General features: G+C 39.2%; 1 protein-coding gene across 10 annotated transcripts in view; it reads left to right on the top strand.

The window, feature by feature from the left end:
- The window catches only part of ESR1 (estrogen receptor 1), a 291,481-nt gene that overhangs the window by 75,570 nt on the left and 191,588 nt on the right, over positions 1-24,323 (top strand). For 7 of the 10 annotated variants that reach the window (XM_072995244.2, XM_072995231.2, XM_072995233.2 and 4 more), the window contains exon 3: positions 1,578-1,628. The exons of the other annotated variants lie outside the window; for them this stretch is intronic. The gene's annotated coding sequence lies outside the window, so the exon portion shown is untranslated. The remainder of the gene's footprint in view (positions 1-1,577; positions 1,629-24,323) is intronic. 10 annotated transcript variants of the gene reach the window in all.

The raw sequence follows: 24,323 nt of genomic DNA, 5'->3' as shown, positions 1-24,323 counted from the left end.
CAGTCATGTCATCTTCTTATGGTTGCTGCACTATGGTGAAGGGTGGGCTTTCACTTAACTAGGGCTTATTTTTGGGGTAGGGCTTATAATACGAGCATCCTGAAAAATCATAGTAGGGCTTATTTTCAGGTTAGGTCTTATTTTCAGGGAAACAAGGTATATAATTTATTTATTTAAAATATTTCTATCCTGCCTTTCTCCATAAAAAGGAAGCCCAGGTGGCTTATCTCTTTTAAAGACAATATTTAAAAGTTAAAAACAGTAAGTATACAAATATTTTAAAATAATTGAACAAATATATTAGAAATTGCAAAGAAAGCCAACACTTAGACCAGATTTAAAAGCAATAAGCCAAAACAAACTATTTACATACCTCTCAGACAGCCAATCACTAAGGGAAGAGAAAGGTCTTCATCTGCATGAAGAAGGACAGCAAAGATGGAGCCAACCTGGCCTTCCATGGGAGGGAGTTCAAGGGAGTGTGCATGTATGTGTGTTTAAAAAACTGTGGTCCTAGTACTGATCTCTAAGAGAATCCCCTGTCCAAGCTTGCCTGGGGATTTGAGTAACTGTAGTCTAAAAGAGTAACTGTCCCAAACTGTAACCAAGGATTAAAAATACCACTTTCAGCTTCATATTAGTGTGGCATCCGCCCAGGTCATGAACATTCATATGCAATCTGCACAGACCAATGGGAGTGATGGAGGGGCGGAGTCACAAGATATAAGAGACTCAGCAAGAGGAGGAGAAGGTTAGATAGCGAGTTGAAGAGTTTGTTGAGGCAGTTGAGGAGTTTGGTGTAGTTTTGAAATTTGGGCGGGAGAATGGTGGCTGAGAGTGAATTGAAGGAGGATGTTTGTTAAGAGTTAACAACAATGCTTGAACTATCATCCTCTGTAACAATAAACAACCTTTATTTGATTCTTTTAAAAATGACATATGGCCTGGACCTTGTTCATTAATAATAGATAATGTTGATGGAATCAACTGGTGGCAGCTGAAAGACACATAACGTGAGTTCTTCGTTTGGTGAAACAAACGGGCTAGGTGGAGATCATGACAGTTGGGCACATCTGTTCTGCTTCTGCCACAGTGCATTGATGATGTTTAGTACTTTGGAATGGAAAAGCACAAGGAGGCTGAGAATTGATTTCTTCTACTGCACAGAAACACTGCTCTTTCCCTCATATGCTCAATGGCCACTGCTACCCATTTTTCTACAGTATTTATACTTGGAAAAGTGCTGTAGACACCCATGTCTAAACATTTTCCTTTCAAAGCAACGTTTGAAAATATATTGTGATTTATTTATTTATTTGTTCATTTATTGGCTGATAACTGCATAAGAGCATTTGGCAAGTGCAAATAGCTGGGTTCCAATTCACAGTTAGTTTGGAAGCAACTATCAGGACAATCTGTATTGAAATCAAGAAAGATTAAATACTTTAAGCTTCTCTACATGCAGGTTGGAATGTATTGTAGTTCTAAATGTTTCCTCTGTTTCTTTTGTGTACTGTTATACTCAATTGTTACTAGTACTATTCTGAGCTTTTAATCTTTTTTTCTTTTTAAAACAGCAAAGACTGTGTACAAAAATACCATGTGATCTGAAGACATGATGGACTAAGGTACACATTTCTAAGATCTAACAATTTATTGGGTTCATATTTTTCATATTCATCAAGTAGTATACTCCTATTTACAAAGCCTTTGACATATTTTTGAAAGCAGAGATTTTATTTCTTTTAGTTACTTCTTCCCTTAATTTTAGAATTGAATTTTAAGAAGTGCTGAAGGGAATAAAATGGGAAGGAATTCACTGAAATTAAGTTGTAAACTCATCACAACACCAAACCTTTTTTTCTTTATCTTTTTTTCTGTATCAATAAAAATACTAATGTCTCTAACCCTGAAATTTTGCCACAGCCATCCAATTTCACGATAATCTAATAATATATGTTTGTTAGCCTCATCTAACAAAGCATCCGTCCTTAACTAGCTAATGCAAAATTCTGTTTTCCATTTTCAGTTCTTAAAGTAGTATTTTCTCAAACTATGGCTTGTAAAAAGGTAAAGGTTCCCCTTGACATGTTTAGTCCAGTCGTGTCCGACTCTAGGGGGCGGTGCTCATCCCGTTTTCAAGCCATAGAGCTGTCGCTTGTCTGAAGACAGTTTCCATTGCCACGTGGCCAGCATGACTAGGGAATGCCATTTTTCCTTCCCACCGAGGTGGTACCTATTTATCTTCTCGCATTTGCATGCTTTCGAACTGCTAGGTTGGCGAGGAGCTGGGACAAAGTGACAGGAGCTCACTCCATCACGTGGATTCGATCTTATGACTGCTGGTCTTCTGACCCTGCAGCACAGGCTTCTGCGATTTAGCTCACAGCGCCACCACGCCCCTTTTGAAGTGGAATCTAAATAAATATTATTCAGGCCAGGATCCTATAGATGTTTGCCTACGGTCTGTGGCTCGTCAATGAAGTGTCAGGATGCATCTTGATCATATGCCTTGTCATGCCCCAATTGCATCAGTGAGATAAACCCTGACAGCCTGTCAATTAGCTACAATTAGCCATTACAACTTATGCAAATCTTCTGCGCACACCAATAGGATTTGGGCTGTTTAATACTAAAGATAATAATTCCAGTCCATCCACTTGTTATATAGCTTGCCATATCATGTATCCCTCAGCTTGGTAAAGCTCCATTTTGTAATTCTCACAAACAATGTTCACATAGCTTCATTGTGTCCCCTTACTTTATATCTCCAAGAGGCAGGATGGTTGGACAATATATACTTTAAGCCTAGGTAGATGTTACTGCTCTTGAACATCTTGTGAGTTCAACTCAGAAAACTGAGCAATAAACTGCACACAAAGGGTGAAAGCAATGAACTCTCTGATGCTTGAATCTGTAATACATATTTATGCCACATCTGGGTTACATCTAACTTGATAGTCTCTTAATAGAAGCCCACCTGCATTGTTGTAGAACTTTTCAGACAAGTCAGTCTTCTTTATAATTCCTTTACAATTCCTCTGGGTTAGGTATAATTTTATTTTGTCTTTTCAGATTAATTCTGAGTGTTATTATATAGTAGCTTTTCTGTAAAGCTGCAGTCCAGCACACACACACACACACACATCTGTTCTTGTCACAAATGCATAAAATTCTGTGTTTGATTCACTTTCAAAGTGTGTGGTAGTTTATTTTTTAAGCCAATTTATATAATCAGAATAGAACCAAGAGTAAACATTCATTTGGGACACTCCATTTTAGGTTACTGGTGCCCAGAAATAATATTTGTACATAAAAATGCAAGATTTTTATCAATCATGCATCCTTCAGCTGGGAATCTGAAGTCACAGAGTCTGAAATAAGTTTTACCACTTTATAAACTGGCCCTTATGAAAGGCATTTAGAGGTGTAATGTTGAGACAACAGGCTGACTTGCTTTGCCATTTATGTTATTATGATATTCTGCTTTGTAGTCATATTACACAAAGATGCTTCTAAATAAAGTTTGCATATTTCAAATAAAGTTAATTTGCCCGTGTCATAGTAATGGAATATGTACTGCTCCGCCAAAGGTGAAAGGGATGGAAGGAAAAGAAAAAGAAAAGCAATAATTGCAGTTAGAGAGGATTTTGGAATTATTTTCAGGTAAAAAACATACATTACACTGTTTTGTTCAACAGCTTAGAATTGTTACCAATGCTTCAGAAGTTTCACTACTTCATTCAGCAACTTATTATCTTCAAAAAATGCATTTGCTTTATTTATTTTGTTTTGGAATAGTTGGCAAGAATACCTATATGCTATGTGTTATCTCCATGAAGAGGAAAAGCTTCAATTTCAATTCTCATTAAAATTTCCTTTCACATGGAAAATATCTGGATCAAGGACATTTTGGGTAGAGTCCACATTCATTTTCAATATGATTTCATTAAAACTGACAAAAAGGGTTATTGTTGTGGGTTTTTCGGGCTCTTTGGCCGTGCTCTGAAGGTTGTTCTTCCTAACATTTCACCAGTCTCTGCGACCGGCATCTTCAGAGGACAGCACTCTGTGCTCTGGTATAGTTGGCTTGGGAGTGCAGTATTTATGGCTGTGAGATAGGCTTTTGTCTTTTTCTGTAGATGGGTGATTAGTGTGTCTAGTTGTGGGTGTATTGTGCCAAGGAGAAGAGATTATCTGTCACTGTAGTTGATGGGTGTCATTAGCTGGTCTTTTGTGTGTAGTGATCCCCTGTCCTTGTGGCTGGGTAGAGTTCGTTGACCTTTTGCATGCTGTATTTTTGAGAGCTGGGAGCCAAGTTTTGTTGAGCTTCACACTTTCCTCTTTTTTGTTGAAGTTCTGCTGGTGCTTGTGGATTTCAATGGCTTCCATCTGACATAATGATTGCTGGTGTTGTCCAGTATTTCAATATTTTGAAATAGAATTTCATGTCCAAAGAGACCATTACTGGTCTCTTTGTCCAGTTTGTTTTAGGGCATGTTCATCTATTCTATTCTTCTTCTTCTTCTTCTTCTTCTTCTTCTTCTTCTTCTTCTTCTTCTTCTTCTTCTTCTTCTTCTTCTTCTTCTTCTTCTTCTTCTTCTTCTTCTTCTTCTTGTGTTTGTTGTTGCTGTTGCTGTTGCTGTTACTGTTGCTGTTGTTGTTACATACTGTAACATCAGGCACAGCCAATCCAAATTATAAAAGCATTGGCTGGTATTATATAACAGATACAAGTTGTAACAAAAAACGTAAGTATCTGTAAAATATTGACATAGTATGTATGCTGTTCCTAATATTGCCTTTTTTTTTGTAGCTCTGATGGTGTGATTTCTGAGATCTGCAACTGCTTATACTACTGCGTGAAATTTTTTGATACTGTTCCTAAAACCCCAGTGACTACAGGGACCACTGAAGTGTGTTTCATCCACAAGCGAGATGTTTCGATTGCCAGGTCTACATATTTTGTTAGTTTTTCCACATCTTTATTTTCAACTCTGGCATCCCCTGGAATTGCAATCTCAGTGATCCGGAAATTTCTTTATTCTATTACTACTATATCTGGTGTGTTATGTTCAATGTGTCTATCAGTTTGGATCTGGAAATCCCACAAGATTTTGACCATTATTTTCTGATACCTTCTCTACCTGATGATCCCATTGATTTTTGGGGGCTGGCAAGTTAAATTTTTTGCATAATGGCCATGTGAGTTTCATCTTTTTCTTGGCCGAGTCGACATTTGCCGTTATTCCTGGTTTGGAGTGCTTGTTCTTGTGCAGCAAAAATCAAGTCTTTGATTGCTTTCTTAATGGTCTGTAATTTTAGCCATGCCTGTATTGAAATATTATGCTTTCCATAAATATTTCTCAGGTGTTGTCCATGTATAAGTTTAATTTTCCAACTGTTTATTTTATTTTTAAATTGATGTTTCTTATATTATTTATTTTATTTATTTTTTATTTATTTATTTTATTTATACCCCGCCTATCTGGTCATTGCGACCACTCTAGGCGGCTTCCAAACAACATAAAAAGTGACATATACATATACCAGAATAAAAATTATAAACAATAAACAATATTAAGCCTTTGTTTCTGATGTTTTCAAAATAGTCTCCATTTTCACCACCTTAAGTAATTATTCTCTACTTGTAATAATATAATCATTTATGCTTCTTCTTCTTCTTTCCTCTATTACCTGATGTATTTGCAGTAATCCACAGCCTCCAAATTTTTGTGGTAAATACAATCTGTCCACATCACTTTTTGGATGTATTGAGTGATGCACGTTCATTAGTTTCCATGTTTTTTATCCAATTCTAATTCATTTTGAGTCTAATCTATTATTCCAGCTGGGTATCTAATTACTGGAACTGCCCATGTGTTTATGGCTTTGATTTTATTTTCACCATTTCATTTTGATTTTAAGATGTTCCACAGACTTTTGATGCATTCCCTTTCTGTCAGTTCTTAACTTTTGTGGGCACAATGTTGTCTGCTTCAAGTGTTCCAAGGTATTTATAATTTTCATCACTTAATAGTGATTTTATAATATCATCATTTTTGAGCTCAGTTCCATCTAGTTTTTTTTTTATCTTGCCATGATGTATAGATAGACATTCTCATTTGTCAATTCCAAATTTCGTTTGAATATCTTCACTATACGTTTGCACTGTGTTTAGCAGTGATTCTATCTCTGTGGAACTTTCTGCATATTGTTTTAGGTTATCCACGTGTAACAGATGATTGATTTTTCCTGCTTGTTCAGAAATACGGTATTATTTAAATTTTTATTTAAAATTTTTGACATGGGGATTAGTGAGATGTTAAACAGCAGTGGTGACAAAGAAACCCCTTGAAATATTTCTGTTTTGATGCTCACTTCGCCAATTCCTTCATAGGCCATTAAGACCGTTTCCCATTTTTCTATGTTTTTCTTGAGGAACTTCTGAATATTTTTACTAATCCCAAAATGTTTTAGGCAGGTGTTAATCCAGCAGTGTGGCAAGGAATAAAAGGCCTTTTTATAGTCTATCCAGGCCATGTTCAGATTTATTTTTTGTCTTTTTGCATTATATAATATCTTTAATTGCTGTTGTGATGATGATGAGGAGGAATGATGATTCTGCTAGGTCTCTTGCACATATCTATCTTACACAGCCTGTCCTGACACCTTAAATCAATCCTGCAGGGATGGTGGAAGAATCTATCCCATTCCCAGTGATGAAGTAAGATTATTCGACTGCCAGTTTGGTTATTTTCTTCTATAGGTAAACTGAATAATAGAATAAACTTGTCCTTCAGTCAGGCAACAAAATATTTTGTAATATGAACATTTCTATCTTATTTTCTATATCACACAGTCTGTCCTGTATATAGCTTTGTTTTCCTAGAGATAGACATACTCAAGGGTCCTGAGGGCACAATAGAAAGATGCCACGAATGCTCCCAGCAAGTGCAGCCTCAGACAGTTTCCTAACTTTGCCTAATGATAGGGCCAGTGCAGGTGACAGCCAGTCTAGTCCAGTGGATAAAGAGTTGGGTTTGGAAGAACTGAACTAAATTTTGAAAGCCCTGTAAATATATGTGTAGTGACATACACACACACACACTCTCTCCCTCCTTCCCTTCCTCCCCCTCTCTTTTTTCCAGTGAAGAAAAAAAATGCTTCCTGGGGATTCAATCAGATTAGAAAAGAAACAGTAAAAGGAAGAGGCCCATAAATCTTTACACTCCTTATCTCCCAAGTGAAACTGGCTCCTGTGCCACAACTGAAAGTGTGAGATAAAATCTTGGTGAGATGGCATCCAAGTCCAAATGTTTATGGCAGAGAAACTCTAGGTAGGATGTCGGGAACCTAATAGGAAGGTGATCCAATGTTTTGATTTCCTCCCTGTTCTCTTGAGATGGGCTGGTTTCAGAGGCTTGTAGGGAAGCATGCTCCACGTGAATGGTTCATTCATTTATTCTATGCATTCAATTTATTTATACCTCCACTTTTCTCCCAATAAAAGAATCTAACATATTTTGTCTAAGGTCAGAATAATAGGTGACAGTTTCCACTCCTGAAACCAGCCAAGGACAGAAAGCTAACCCTGAAGGGAAAGAGTGGTCAGGGCCAACCTTAGCATTAGACAGAAAGAAACAGCTGTTTCAGGCAGCAGGCTTGGATTATCATAAATGAATGGTAAATTGTTGGTTATTTAGTTTGTTATTCTTGCTTTTTTGACATGGATGGGAAGAGGTACTTTAGATAATTCCAGTGTCAAAATAACTTGGCTAGTTTTGGGCACTTTGCACCTTGTGTTGTGTGGATGGAGGAGGTGCCATGTACTATTCTTCTTCAAGCAGCAAAATGTCCTGGGCCAATCTTGAGGGACATGATCTTGAAATGCTTTTTTAAAAGGCCGAAACCACAGTTTATTCTAACCACTTCCCAGAGTTGAATGCTTCCCCCCCCCCTGTAAACCAAAATCCCCTTCTTCACCATATTGAACTCCCCACTCCCCAAGATAGTATTTCATATTCACTAGGGAACAAGTATTACAAACCACACTGGAGAAAATATGGAGAGAGAAAAATGAGCAATGCCTATCGTCTATAGTCTTCCTAGTAAGTTGCCTTTAAGCAGTTGTTCCATTATCCACATTTGTGTGTAGCATATGGTCTGGGATGCAGCCCAGATGCACTTGGGTGTCCTTGAATCACAATCTCCCAACCTCAGTTCCTGATTAGTGCATTTCAAATAGCAATAGTCCATCCCATGCAAGAGCAAACTGGATTGAAAAGAATAATATGTAAAACACAAATTAGATTTTAAAAAAACTGCCTTATACCAAATCCAGCTAAAGCAGGGTTGGCAACAATGCTAGGCAGGGTTGTTTCCTAGCACTATCTGGAGATAGCAGAGGATCAATTTTGCAGTCTTGCAGAAAAGAATGTGGTCTACCATTGAGCCATGGCCATTTGCCTCAGTGAAGTGCTATAAATTATTACTACAGTGGTGCCTCGCAAGACGAATGCCTTGCAGGACAAAAAACTCTCAAGACGAAAGATCGGCACTGGGTCTAAGAGGCTTCCCAAGGCTTGCCTAGCATGGGAAAAGCCTCTTAGATCCAGCACTGATCAGCTGAGAGGCGGGGAGAGGGGGGTGGGAGCGGAGATGATCACAAAATGGCTGCCGGCTCTCTGCTGGTTGCCGACTCTCCACTGTTTGGCATTCTTTTTCCGGCTGTTCTGGGGCTACAAAAGCACTGTGAGGAGCGGGGCTGAGTCTACTGTACCTGGTAAGTGACTTTTTGCTGACTTTTTTGGTTTCTGACTTTATGCCCCATAGGAACGCATTAATTAAATTTCAATGCATTCCTATGGGAAAACGCGATTCCCAAGACAAAATTTTCGCTAGATGGCATTAACCACGGAACGGATTAATTTTGTCTTGCGAGGCACCACTGTACTTATATCTTGATATAAAGCTGCATGGTGGACAAGAAAAAATTTCAGGAATCGGAGTACCAAATTTCATTGAACTAATTATGCTTCTGACACTTACTAATACAATGATTGTTATAGCTTAGACTTCCATGACAAAGTAAGGTTGAAATGTTCCAAAATACAACTGAAGTAGCTAAAGCAATTCATCTTGTAGAATATATATATCAAAAAATTTATGTATGCCTCATATTAATATTAAGCTAACTTGTAACATACAGTATGCTGTAGTTTCTATATATCTTCATTTTATTTATTTATTTATTAAATTTATACCCCGCCCCTCTAGACCATGTCTATTCCTTAAACTAGAAATGGGGACGAATATAAAAACAGAATCAGTTTATCCAACAAATATAGCTGATTCATTAAATATTCATTGATTCGTATTTGTGGGTTCAAGAGACCCCCACAAATATGAAGGGATGAATATTTATCTGTTTTTATTCATCCTTCATATTAAAAATAAAACAAAACAAAAAAACCAAAAAACACAATTCTGCCTATCGGCCGCCAATCAGCTGATTGGCGGCAGAAAGGCAGCCGCCACGCCACACAGCCGCTCAATACCATAGCTTACCCCTTCCTTTCCCTACCTTAGGCCCCACACCACCACCACCCACTGACACCCTCTTATTTTAATGGCTGTTGCCAAGGTCTTATGGCCTCAGAGCCACACATGTAAAAATGGAGACTGGCTGCCCTTTGCAAAGATGGCAGCTGCAGTTTCATTTAGGGTAGGGAAGCTGCAGCTGCCATCTTTGCAAAGGGCAGCCTGGATTTCGTTAGCCTGCCTTAATGCAAAGGTCGTCAACCCCCAGTCCGTGGCCCATTGCCAGTCTGTGGCTTGACCCTGACCAGGCCATGAAGACAAACCTCCTGCTAGCTCCCCTCCCCCACATGCACTCAGAGGCGGAGGCGGTGGGGGGTAGCCAAGAGCTGGGAGGTAGGGCATGGCTGGGTGCTCCGGCTGCTCTCCTCCCGGCGGCAGCAGCGGAGGGGGTGGGGTGGGAAAGAGCTGTGAGGCCATGAAGACAGACCTCCCCCACCCCCACATGTACTCCCCTCCCCAGAGCTACTTTGCACGCATGCTTGCCAGCGTGAGCGCTCCCTCACCCCTTCACGCAAGTGCACCCATGAGTAAATCAGCTGTGGGGAGGGAAGTGCATGCGGGGGCGGGCAGGAGGTCTGTCTTTGTGGCCCGGCAGCGGCGGGGGTGGGTGGGAGTGGGCCAGAGCCGGGAGGCAGGGCTTGGCCGGGTACTCCGGCTGCTCTCCTCCTGGTAGCAGCAGTGGAGAGGGGGTGGGGTAGCCAAGAACTGGGAGGCAAGAGGATGGCTGGGTGCTCTGGCTGCTCACCTCCTGGCAGGCTCTAATGAGGCCGGGGTGGGCACTCCTTGCTGTCCTCAGCAGGCTGATGCCTCCAGCTCCGGAAGCAGTGGCTGCATTTGAATTTCCTGTGGAGGGTGGCGAGGAGCACCGCCACCAGCCTTGTTGGAGCCTGTTGGGAGGCAAGTGGCCAGAGGGAGCTCCTGGCCATGCTCAGACTCCCAGACTGCCGCTGCCGGCGGCACGCGTTTATAAAATTGCATTTATAGCCAGAGTTAAAGACAAGACAGTTAAGTAGACCAGAACTGCCAGCTTCTCTTTTAATTGAGCACTGATGCCTGCTTCCCTTTATTCCACATATACACCAAATAAGAAAGCTCTTTCACCTTACGCCTGGCTGCTGCTGCTCTACTCTCCCACACAAGGAATTGTGTGGGGGAGTAGAGCAGCCTCCGCCAGGCGTAAGGCGAAAGAGCTGCCCAACTCCTTTCGACTCGGAGGTGCCCGCCAGGAACATCTCCCCAAAGGCAGAAGTGGTGACAAAGGGAGTCCAGGGTCGTCTGGATGCAGCCTCAACCCCCCCTACCCTGGGCCTGCGCTTTCCACAGACAAAGCGCCTGACTAATCTATGTCTCCCTCAGAGGCTCCGCCGGTCTGCCCTACAAAAAAGGTTGAGGAACACTGCCTTAATGGAATCTAGGCTGCCCTTTGCAAAGATGGCAGCTCCAGCTTCCCTACACTAAATGGAGCCACAGCCACCATTTTTGCAAAGGGCAGCCAGTCTCCCTTTTTACACACTGTGGCTGTGAAGGCCTGATGGAGACCTGGCAGCAGCTATTCAGGTAAGGGGCTGTCGATGGGAGTGGGGTGGGGGCTAAGTTAGGGAAAGGAATGGGGTGTAGCAGTAGGCTGTTGGGGTGGCTGGCTGTGTGGCGTGGTGGTTGCTGATTGGCGGCCGGTAGGCAGAATGGGCTTCTGTGCCATGTGGTAAACTATCCTGGTTGGACCCAATTTGTGGGTGAATAACTTGGATATCTGATATCCAATCCTTACCAAAGTTGGCAGGCATGTTGGGGAAAGACATAGGAAGCTCTGTTGTGATTCTGGAGTCCTCTTTGTGACTATATAACTCGGGGGTACGTGATCCCATGTTCACCAAACTTTCAGACATTGTAGAAAAGCATAGGAGGAAGCTTCCCTGCAATTTTGTCTCTAGGTTGTCGGGAGCCAGTGTTAAAGCAGTTTAAAGTGCCAACAAATCGATGGATCAATTTGTCGATTCATCAAAGAATATTCGTATCCGTTGATCTGTTAACCTTGACGGATAACGGATCAAAATGAATTGCTGTTTTTTGTCCCCGTTCTACCTTAAACACATAAGAGGGGGGCATGTTTGGCAGAAACTATCCCACAGAGCAGAAGAATATGGTCCTTTCATGGAACAAAAGAGACTAAGATTTTCATTTAGGATAAATTAAGTGGATTTACAAATCTTAACTTATACATGTACGATGATTTTAGAAGAATCTGAATCAAAACATCTGTAACAGTAAATAATTTCATGTTACAAAGGAAAAGGAGGATGGTGTTTTATTAGACCACTAAAAATGCAAAAACAGACACTAACTTTTGATATTGTATGGGTCTTCATCAGGCTGGGCAAAACAGATTTGTGTATGATGCCGAAAAAGAATCAAACAATGCCCCAGAAACAACAACAGCAACAGCAACAAAAAGAAAAACAGCAAAACCTCTCCATCACGTAAAAGCTCCAAAATTCATGGCTAGATGTCTGTGCAAATTTCCTTTGTTAAATAAGAGTTTCAAAATGGTGGTTGCAAACTCAAGAGAAGAGTATAGGTTTCAAATTCCACCTCTGCTAGTTGCTGTTTGGAATGTATTTCCCAATTTTTTTTAAAAAAAAGATGGAATACTGAATTAAACATTTCCAATGTCTGCCCTATAGCTCCCCACAGCTGTCATTGTCAGGAAGCCATGGGAGCTGTGGAATAGGAGGAGGAATTCTTTAAATGCCAAATATTGTGGTAACTGGCAAAGTCATCCCATGATGGTGATTTTTGATACAAGGGTGTCCCACAGCTCCGGTGGTTTCTTCATAATTTGGAAGCTCCTATAGCTTCTATAGCTTCCAAATAATGAAAGGGATTACACGGGAATTTTGGAGCCCCAGGACAGTGTTCAATTCTCAGTCATTGCCTCCTACAGCTGATGTCACCAGCCTTTCATGGCCATAGTTGCACAAAGTAGGTTTCAGCTAATAAAGTCTAGCAGTATCCAAGTGACACTTTTGCAAGTAGAAACTCTATATTCCAAGATCTATGTACTTCCTAGATCTCAATTTTTACTGTTCTGCTGGTAAATATTGCTTTATATCACTAGTTAGGTATGTATCCCTGGTCAACAAATGCATCTGTGAAATATTAACAGCCAAAGAACATCAAGGCTGTTTATTTCAAGGCTAGGAAATGGTGTGTTGTTCTCCCATTCCACACTTCCAAAGATTGCTTTTCCTGACACGGAGATACAGCAATAGGAAGAACTATGGGCCATTGAATTTCAGCTATCTATCACAGACTATTTAGAACAATTGGAGTCCTAATTATGTTGAAGTGCAATACTCACAATTAGAGCTGGGTATGAATCAGAAAAATTGTGATTTGTTTTGATTCATGATTCGTCAAGGTTGACGAATTACAAATTAATGATTTTTTTCTGACGAATCAATGAATTAATTCATCAAATTTTTTGGTTTTAAAACCTAATAAAGTGGGTTAGCTCAATTTTTTTAAAAAAATCCTCTGCCAGTTATTTTGTCAGTGGGAACAGGCTCTGAGTCACATTGTTTAACTAAGTATTGCCTACACTGACTGGTAGTAGCTCTCCACAGTTTTTAATCTCTCTCATCCCTATCTGGAAACACCAAGAATGGAACCTTTGCATGCATGCTTTGCCATCTTAAGGGCACCATTGTGACTGAGAACCTCAAGGTGAACGTTTTTTTGCCATAATTATCGCATAAGATAGCATTTTTCAGTAAACCAGATCCCACAAATAAAGCAGAAAGATGGCATAGAAGCTAGGTGAGAATTTTGCCAAAAAGGAGCTGTATTCATAAGCCTACACAATCATAATTAGGCAATAATCAATCTTGTAGACAGTATTATTTGGGAAAGATCAGCTCAATAGGTGTGGAGATATGAGAAAACTGAGCAGTCATGATGTAAGAATATACTTGTTTAATTATTTCACTGGTGCCAATGAATTTAAGCAGGCGGAATATGGAAAACAAGACTGGCAGAATCAAAGACAGAGACCAATTGTTTTTCTTGTCCTGCAACAGTTGCAGTCAATTGAGAGAACTGAAATTAGATCATTTAGTTGAATAAAAATAGACCTCCTGGTGGGAAAAAAGTCTGTATCTTCCCACATCTTTTCTTCTTGTAAAAGCCACAATATATATTAGAATTTAAATAAAACAAGCATGTATTTATTTATATATTTATTTGTTGTATCTATACCCTGCCTATCTAGTCAAACGACCACTCTAGGTGGCTGTATGGGTATGGAAGACAAAATAATAGTCCTAAAAATGTGAAAGGTGAACAATAGAATGAATAACACCCAGAAGAAGACATAACAATCATGTTTTCATGAAATTTATATCAAGGTTGGGGAACCTGTAGCTTTTCAGAATTTGTTGGACTTTCTTTTCCATCAAACCATGTCAGTTTGACTGTGGTACCGAATGATGACAGTAGTAGTTAAGGAACATCTGAAAGGCTACATCATCGACTTACATAAAGCTTTGATAGCACGATCCTACACATATCTACTTGGAGGTTATCTCCATTGAATTCAACTGGATCCTTGACTTGATTCTAACCAATAGAGATGACTTGGTGGAGGAAGTGGCAGTAAGAAGAACTCTGGGTAAAATGTTCTACTAGAATTCTTGATTTCTAAGGAAACGAAAGCAGAGTGCAGCCACACGTATATGCTGGATATTTATAAAGTCAATTTTAACAAACACAGGACAATGATAAGTAAGGTCCCGTGGCAGGAGATTCTAACAAAAAAAAAGGAGTCCGAGAAGGGTGAGAGCTTCTAAAAAAGGACATTCTAAAGGCACAACTGTAAACAATTTCAACAAGAAAAAAAGGGTGAGAGACAGCAAAAAAAAAAAAAAAAAAAAAAAAAAAAAAAAAAAAGCCCAGTGTGGCTTCACAAAAAGCTCAGAGAGGACCTGAAAACAAAAAAGGACACATATAGGAAATGGAAGGAGGACCAGACCACAAAGGAAGAATACAGATAAGTTGCAAGGAATGTCATAGGGAGGGCAAAAGCTGAGAATGAGCTAGAGATACTAAAAGCAACAAAAAGTGTTCTTCAGGTATGAGCGTAGCAAAAGACAAAGAAAAGAAAAAGTGGCTCAGCTACTCAATGAGGATGGGAAAATGATAACAGAGGACAAAGAAAAGAAATAAGTGTTCTCAAAGGTTCAAAAGACAGAAGTGCTCAATTTCTACTTCAGCTTGATCTTTTCTTAAAGGACAGTCTATGCTCCTCCTAGCAAAGGTGAAGTGCAAACAGAGGGGACAGGGTTTCAGCTTGGAGACTGATAAACAAATAGTCAAGGAATACATTGAAGAAGTTCAAATCTCCAGGGCCAGATTAACTGCATCCAAGATAATTAAAGGAACTGGCTGAAGAATTCTCAGAACCACTATAAATTATTTTCTTGAAATCATGGGGAATGTGTGAGGTGCCAAGTGACTGGAAGAGGGCTAATGTAATGTTGTCCCTATCTTCAAAAAGGGCAAAAAAAAAAAAAAGGAACCTGGGAACTACAGACCAGTCAGCCTGACATCATTCCTGGGGAAAATTCTGGAACAGATTAAAGGGATCACTATGCAAACATGTAGAAAACAAAGCAGTAATAACTAGAAGCCAACATGGATTTGTCAAGAACAAATTCTGCCAGACTAATCTGATCTCATTTTTAATTAGGTAACCTCCCTGATAGACACAGGGAATGCCATAAACATACTATATCTTGACTTCAGTAAAGCTTTTCACAAAGTGCCCCATGATATTCTGATTGGCAAGTTAACTAGGTGTGGGCTAAATAGAACAACTGTCAGGTGGCTACACAATTGGCTACAGAATCATATGGAGAGGGTTATGATTAATGGCTGCTTCCCATACTGGGAAGAAATAGCAAATGGGGTACCCCAGGGCTCAGTTCTGGGCCCATTGCTTTTCAATATTTGTATTAATGACCTAGATCAGGGGATACAGGGGATGCTAATCAAATTTACAGGTGACACAATATTGGGTGAAATATCTAACACCTTGGAAAAAAGAAACAAAATTCAAAATTATCTAGATAGGCTTGAGCTGAAAACAACAGAATGAAATTCAACAGGGATAAGTGCAAAGTTCTGCACCTAGGAAAAAGAAACCAAACACACAGTTACAGGCTGGGGAATACTTGGGTCAGCAACATCTTAGAGCCATTATAGATCACAAGCTCATGCCAATAGTGAGATGTGGTTACAAAAAAGGCTACTGCTATTTTAGGCTGCATTAACAGAAATATGGCATTCAAATCCTGTGAGGTAGTTGTTCCCTTCTATTTGGCACTGGTTGGGCCTCATCTTGAGTACAGTTTCCAGTTCTGGACACCACACTTCAAGAATGCCAACAAGTTGGAATGAGTTCAGAGGAGGGCAACAAAGATGATCAGCGGGCTGGAAACCAAGTATGATGAGGAAAGAATGAAAAAAAAACTCAGGGCATATTTAGCCTTGAAAAAATAAGACTGAGGAGAAATTATAGCACTTTTTGAACTCCTGAAAGTCTGTCATACAGAGGAGGGGCAGGATCTGTTCTCAATCATCCCAGATTGCAGGACACACACCAATGGGCTCAAGTTGCAGAAAGCCAGATTTCAGTTGAATATCAGGAAAAACTTCCTAACTGTTAGAGCAGGATAGCAATGGAACCAATTACCTCAAGAGATGGTGAGTGCTCTAAAACTGGAGGCATCCAAAAGAAATTTAGACAACCACCTGGCAGATATCCTTTGATTTGTTTTCTAACATCGAGCATGGGGTTGGACTCGATGGCCTCATAGGCCTCTTCCAACTTCATGATTCTGTGACTTGATACTAGAAGACATGATACTAGAAGAATCATTTTGGCCTGGAGCACAAATACTGAGGGGGACTAATTAATGGCTAGGTGGCCTAGTGTTTTCCTTGGAAAATGGACTGTGGAGACTTCTAAGGATACTTACACCACCACACCATCCACACCCACCCACCCAGAGAACCAGTTAACAAATTTTGATGAGAGGATGGGATGCTGTCAAAGACACCTGGAAATGATAACTGAAAACCTAATCATCAGCAGCATCAACATCTTAGAACTGCAGAGCTGGAAGGGACCCTAAGAAACATTTATTTCCTTTCGATAGAAAGGAGGACCTGGAGAGAGAAAAGGAATTCCATGCTAAGAAAGCATGTTCACTTACAGTGGTGCCCCGCATAGCGACGGTAATCCGTTTATGAAAAATCATTGCTATCCGGATTCATCGCTATGCGAAAAGAAAAAGCCCATAGGAATGCATTAAACCCGTTTAATGTGTTCCTATGGGCTTAAAACTCACTGTTATGCGAAAATCCTCCATATGGCCGCCATTTTCACTGCCCGGTATGCGAGGAATGGGCGCGAAAACACTGCGGCTGGCCATTTTTTCCTCACGGCCATTTTGGAACCGCCGATCAGCTGTTTTAAAAACATCGTTATGCGAAAATCGGTAAGTGAAACATCTTACTGATCATCGCAAAGCGATGATTTACCATTAAAACATTGCAATGCGATCACTTTTGTGATCACAAAAATCCGTTGCTATGCGGATTCGTCATTAAGCGAGGGCAGTTTACAATTTAATTATTCAGACTACACATTCTACCACCCCACACCTCAGTCAGCTGGGTACTCAATTTATTTAATTTATTTATTTATTTATTTATTTATTTGATTTTTATCCCGCCTATCTGGACCAACGGTCCACTTTACCAACTTCGGAGGGATGGAAGGTTGATTCAACCTTGAACTGGTTACCTGAATCCTCTGGAAGGATATGAGTCATAAGCAGAGTTTTCAGCTGCAGAATTGCAGTTTAACCACTGCACCATGAGGCTCTGCATATATATCTGCATCACCTCTGTAAAGCTCATCCCTACATCCCTAAAGCTCATTTGGGAAGTACAATAAACATAAGAAACTACTTTAAAAATTTAGCGGCTTGCTTCCCCCTTCCTTGACTGGGGAAATCTCTGGCAGGAGGAAGGAACATAACTTTATTACATCTTAAAAGAAGAATGTGCAACACATTCAAACAAAAGTTACTGCAAGTCAGAAAAATCAGAGACACAGGTCTCTGGACACAAACTATAAAACATACAAAAACAATACAAGGAAACAGATATAAACTTTTATGGATAATCAGCTATATAGAATCATAATCCCTGACATGACTAGCTCATTACAGCTCTGATTCTACTTACAGCATTTAGTTGCTTTTCTCCTCCCATTGCCCCTGAGGTCATCTCTCCCTCATAGCCAGCTAGAAAGAGGAAGGTCCAAGAACGACAAAGCACTTACTGGCAATTTAAAAATCCCTCAATGAGCTTGATTGGCTGATACCTGTGAGTCATCAGGAGGAGGACTATACTGATCTCACAAACTACCTGCCTTCATGTGTTAAACCTTTCCAGCTATTCGAAGTATGTGTGTTAAAGGCTTACAACATATACAGTACATTATGACTTCTGACTTACACTGTTGCCTGATGGGACTGATGAATCTTCTTTCCAGACAAGCTCCATGAATGTACAGTACTTGATAGTATCTGATTTCAAAAGTTAAACAGGGCTGGGCATTCTCAGATGAGAGACCAAAAGGAATTTCCACGATTTTATGTTCTGCCAGAACATAAAATAGTATTCAGGCATAACGGATCTTAATTAAAATGAATTCATTTTTAAAATTAAATTAATGTATTAATTTGAATTGAATAATTAATTCAGTTAATGAATGTATTCATTTAAAAAACTTCAATTCCAGCAAAGCTTGGGAAAGTGGCTTTGTTGGTTTTGTTGTTGTTGTTGTTTGGACTCTTTCCCCAAAGAAACCTAGCCACAATATCATTTATGGCTATATTGGCTGAGGATCTTGCCTGTATTGGCTGAGGATCGTGCAATAAAGTTGAAAAATGTAGTGGGGGGTGGTCTTGTTTGGTTGTCTGTTTCATAGTGTCCTTCCTTATCCAGTCAGAAAATTAGTATCCGTGACTAATAAATAGATGTGTTTTTCCCTTGGTGTATCACATCATTATGTGTATGTTTTAAAGAGCTCAGTTAACCAAGACTAAACTTTGTGCAAGTTTTACTGGAATAAATGGACATTGCCCATGTTCATTATAATGGTGATTTGACAAATGGGATTCCTTGGAAACAGTGTCCATCAGATACAATTTATGATCTAAATTTGTCTATCTTGGGTTTCAAAGCACTTTCCATATATTGTGGCTTTTTTTTTTTGCTTCAAAGGTACATGCACAGTACATGCATAGCACGCCTGCATAATCACTTGGCTACATCATCGGTTAGAGTGGCTTTAAACTAATTGACATTTCTGGAAACATACTAACATTTTCTGACTGATAGCAAAATAAGGCATTATCAAAATAATACAAGTTCTGCTGGCAAATGTAATATAAATGGCGTAGCTTTTGGAGGGGAATTGCCGCACATTGTGAAGTCAACATAGACATTAACTGTTGTGCACAGAGTTGCAGGACTCAGTGCCTACCAAATGATGCCTACATTAATTCCATACCGAGTAGACATGGTCTAGAGGGGCGGGGTAAAAATCCAATAAATAAATAAATAAATAAATAAATAAATAAATAAATAAATAAATAAATAAATAAATAAATAAATACATACATACATACATACATACATACATACATACATACATAACTTAATTACTTACTTACTTACTTACTTACTTACTTACTTACTTACTTACTTACTTAATTAATTAATTAATTAATTAATTAATTAATTAATTAATTAATTAATACCTTGTAGCAGTTTGCTGCCAAAACATATGCTGTTTACATTATGCTGGCAGTAGAGTTTTGACCATTGGATATCATTAATGTTAGTTCCATAATCTTTTAAAAGTACAACTAGCAATAATGTCAGAAGTTACATAAGCATACCTCATTTGAGATATGCTCCCTGAAAAAGGGAATGGGTGACCATTTCGTGCCTAGAAAACCCTGGAAGGGGTCATCAAAAGTCAGAATGCGCTCAACAGCATATAGTATATTATTAAGCTGGCTGGATAGCTCAGGGAGTTTGATATTTGACCATGGAACTAGAGGTTGGGAGTTTGATTCCACACTCTGTCTCCCAGGAATGAGCCACCCACTGTGCTCTCAGTGAGCTACATGATCCCTCAATGCCCCCCCAGAAGTAGGGAATGGTAGATCACTCCAGAGTATACCTAGAAAACTCTGGAAAGGATTGCTGTAAGTCATCATAAAGTACCAGTAAATTTCCACATCTTGTTCTCTGATAGAGACTTTGCTGCCTTAGAATAGTCCAGACCATGAAAAAAATGGTTCTGTTGCAGGACTAACCATTCTAGAGTACTTTAGGAGTGACACCACCTTGTTTTTGGCAACAAGCTATACCAAGGGGGTGTGTGGGTAGAAGAAAACCCAACAATGAGATTAGGATTGTTGAAATAATTAATAACACTGATTTTCTCTCCTTTGGCATCTCACCATGTTCTTTGATCTTTTTTTTGTTATGAGAATTGAAGTATCTGCCAAAAAAGGCAACTGTTCCTGAAACACCAAAGTCCTGTTTGTTCCACTTGAGAGATGAAAATGCGTGTTTATCTTTATACAGCAGTCGAAAGGCAACTTCAAAACAGTAACAACCCAATTAAGCAGTGGCGGGTTTTTCATTAAAACAACAAAGAGTCTTGCGATACCTTTAAAGACCAACAAATTTATTATAGCATGAGTTTTCAGGGGTTATAACCCAATTCATCAGAAACATGAAGTGCTATCCAGAATGTCAGGTACATATAAGCTCTATTCAAGTGTTCAATTAAAGAGACCATCTTAACTCACGAACAACCTAGCTCTGACCCTCCCATCCTTGTTCTTGTAAGTGGAGAAAGAAATCTGAAGAGGACGTTGCTTCTACCTGTGGAGGCTCTCTACACAGTTGGAAAACCTGAAAAATAAAAGTTCCTGTCTTCTACAATAGTGATGCTTGAGCAACACACAGAGAGAATACTTCTTGATTTATAGTATCTTTGCTTAATAATTAAAGGAATTAATTGGTATGAACAGTTTGAATGAAAAATACTCAGTCTTCCCCTCAATGAAATAATACAAATTAATTCAGATCATGAGATATTTCACATGAATATATTAACCTTCCAATTTATTTTTTTATTTTTTGGCATTTCCTGGAAAGTGAACAACTCTTGTCATGTTTTGCCCAAATGCTACCAGGGTTCTTCATGCTCTGGAGAATTGTTCTTTTTTCCCCCCTGGATGGTCTGCAATCCTGTTGATGCTGTCTATGTACATTCACTACATATGGTGCTACTGTAGAATACAGGGGGGTAAGACTTAGGTCATAACACATGGAATATATCTCCACTAGCAAAATGCTTCCCAGGTCAGTTTACATCTTTTATTGATATTTGCCAGGGACTTACTTAATAAGCATTTTAGAAAAACCTCACTGAGTTTCACAGCTTATGGAAAGTGATGTATGGAAATGATTAACGGGTATGAAACTATTCTAAAACTACTTCCATATGTTCTGAGATTGCTTTATAAACCTTTCATTCTTAACCTGTTCAATGTGATCAGTATGGATACTGGTATAAAATATTTAAAATCCATCCTCAGATTCATAGTCAATAATTTGTGTACAAAACAAAGGAAGCTCACTACAAAAAGGCTACTTTTACAGATCATAGCTGATTTACAGTAGGCTAGTCTGGAGAAGTAGAATTAAATGTTTAATTTACATTTACAGATGAATGCCAATCTTAATAAAAGTCAGAAAAAATGTGCTGAATATACTACCAATTCTGATAGTCACAATTAGGTAACTGTCCACATTAACATAAAAATAATTTTGTGGACCTTCAGTTGAGTGGATCTAGCTTATACATGACACAGAGGCTTGCCCTATTCACCATTAAGGCAGCCTCCCTAGGAAGAAAGAGGAAGAAAAGGAATGTATGCTAGAGATATAATTGGATGCCTATTTGAGAATGAGGATTTGATTGATGTACTCTTATATATATGATTTAGTGACTTTGAAATCCGTTCTTTCACTCTCGGGCTGGGTGTCCTTGAGTTTTTGTATATTGTGTACAGGGTATTTGAAACTGTATGAAGACCTCTTCAGTAAGTTATATTCTATCCTGATATTCATCGCATACACATTAGCATTTAGCCATATGGTGTACTTGTTATGCTATTGAACTGGGATGGGAGATCTTGGTTATACCTCTCACAGATAAATAAATTGGAAACATACATTGGAATTTGGAGATTATTCTGGGACTACATGCATTTTTTCCCTTTTAACAATAGGCTTATGCACCAAAGGATTGAAAAGCCAAGTCTTAAAAAGGTATTCAGGAAACTCACACAGCAAATGTGATGTTCAAGGGGGTGGGGGTTAAGCAGGAGATGACAATATTCTCACTGTCACATTAAACATCCAAACATGTCTTTTCCTAAAGCAAAAGTTGTATGGTAGAATCATATTTCTTGGAGGCTTCTAGGAATACAGTTCTCCTTGTTAGTGATTTTTCCTCCAGATGCTGGGGTAGGTCAAAGAATTGCAAAATGAGACTGGGTACGTTCTGCATATTCTTATTCCTTACCCTTGATATAGAGAGGCAAATTTTGCTGAAGAAGAATGAATACAGCAGTAAACCCAGTCTCCGCTTTTAGAGCTTCTGAAAGTGTTGGCAGGCATACCCATAGAAGTGCTCTGGTATACTTTATTCTCTTGCACAAAGGATTTTTGACAAGCTTCACGCCCGGTATAGGGCAAACTTCCAGGAAGTTTGGGCATGTGCAAGGTATGAAGCCCGCTGGGCTTACAAGACTGCAGTGTCTGAACTTTTTAAAAAAAAATTAGCAGAAGTTTTAAAATTACCAGCCGACGTACTCCCCAGAGCTTCCATTTTATTGCCTAAATTATGCTACAATCCTTGCAGTTGGTGGGGTAGGGAAAGGGATTTCCCAAGCAAGGGTGTTTCACAACAATATACTGTTGTGAGATACCTATGCTGTGTTGCAGGTTTTGGTCTTAAATGGGCAAAGGAACTCCATTTTGAGACTCTCCTTGAAAACATTGCTGAGCAGACTGTCATGACATCACTGTGTACAGAGCAGATGAAGAGCTTAGTTAAAACTTGTGAGTGCATATTTGTGCAGGATACAGTAGTTCTCTAAAAACCATACAGTTTTACACAGAAATGAATCCCATTGAATTCAGTGGGCTTTAATCTCAGGTGTGTGTTACAGGGTTAAAACCCAAATCAGGACGGTTAGATGGACTCACTGCATTTTACAGAGCAATAAAATCTAGGCTATATGGTGCTATAGGTTGCCATCAGCCTAATACTGGAGGAAAATGATACTACAAAGATGCCAGTGCATCTTTGGCACTGTTTGAAGGCCTAGCTTTATCCTTCAAAGACAAGTTGGATTTCTGGAGCTCGATACACTTCTCGTTCTAACTCTAGCAGCTATTGTTACTTTTAAATTTCCATTTACTGACACATGTCACAAGCCAGTAATTCCCACTCTCCATTTGATTTGTCTCAAAATAATTTGTCAGCAGCTGCTAACAATGAAAAGACAAACTTTCAGCATCTGTGTAAGTTTATGTGCCTAATATTTGCATGTTGACTTGACTTGAGCCCTTTGTATGCTTCAACCATTGTCCTATAGAAATTCAAAAGGCATAGGCTAAGAACAGATGATAACTCTTGAGAGATATGAAGGCAGTGCTGTAAAACCAGTGGAAAACGTGTCAAATTAAACATTACCTTCTCCATTCTTCCTGCTCTCCTATTTATTTTTAAAATTGTATGGGTTAATTGTATTCATGCCATTCATGTTAGAACTGCTTAGGCTCTGCAGTATGACTGGTAAAACAAGTTTTGAAAGTTTCTTAACTTTTTGGTACAATTATTAAAATTGTTTACTCCCAAACTGTGGTTTGGAGCAGCTTTCTAGAGCTGCAAAGGTGATAGCATGCACACATATGACTTGAGGGCACAGTAACCAATTTCTCACAATCATGTATAATAAGAGCTGTCACCGCTTTACAAAATGGAGAATGAATGAAAGCTGTAATTCTTACACAAAGTGGTCCTTTGAAAATGGTCCTTTTCTGAATTTTGAAATGTTGCCAACAATATTTATTATTTCTTGGTAGTAGAGCCTGAGAATGTAGGAAATGACAGCTTCCATCTATATTGGGTTTTAGATGTGCAGCAAAGATGGTCCTTTCTCTGATGTTTATATGACTCCTGTTCTTCATATTCTTGTAATATTTCTTAAAAATAAAATAAATATGAGTGCAATTTCCACTATACTGGTATTCTTTTTCCTATTACATTGGTCAAAAGGCAAACATGAAAAAAGTGTGCATGCAAGAGCTATTATACAGCAGTTCTTCTCTGGTGGGCTGTCCTTCAGGTGACCGTAGTTGTACCTATGGTAGTTCCACAATGACCATGTGACCTGCAGCATGAAGGACAGCCTTCTAGATTACGGGAGAATGCATGTAATAGGCCTTACATGATCACGTTAGAGAACAGGATTCTGACCATAGTATTCATG

Source organism: Pogona vitticeps, chromosome 1 (assembly GCF_051106095.1).
Source record: "Pogona vitticeps strain Pit_001003342236 chromosome 1, PviZW2.1, whole genome shotgun sequence".
Classification (NCBI taxonomy): Eukaryota; Metazoa; Chordata; class Lepidosauria; order Squamata; family Agamidae; genus Pogona; species Pogona vitticeps.
Note: the sequence above shows the minus strand (reverse complement) of the source record. Positions and strands in the feature narration are given on the sequence as shown.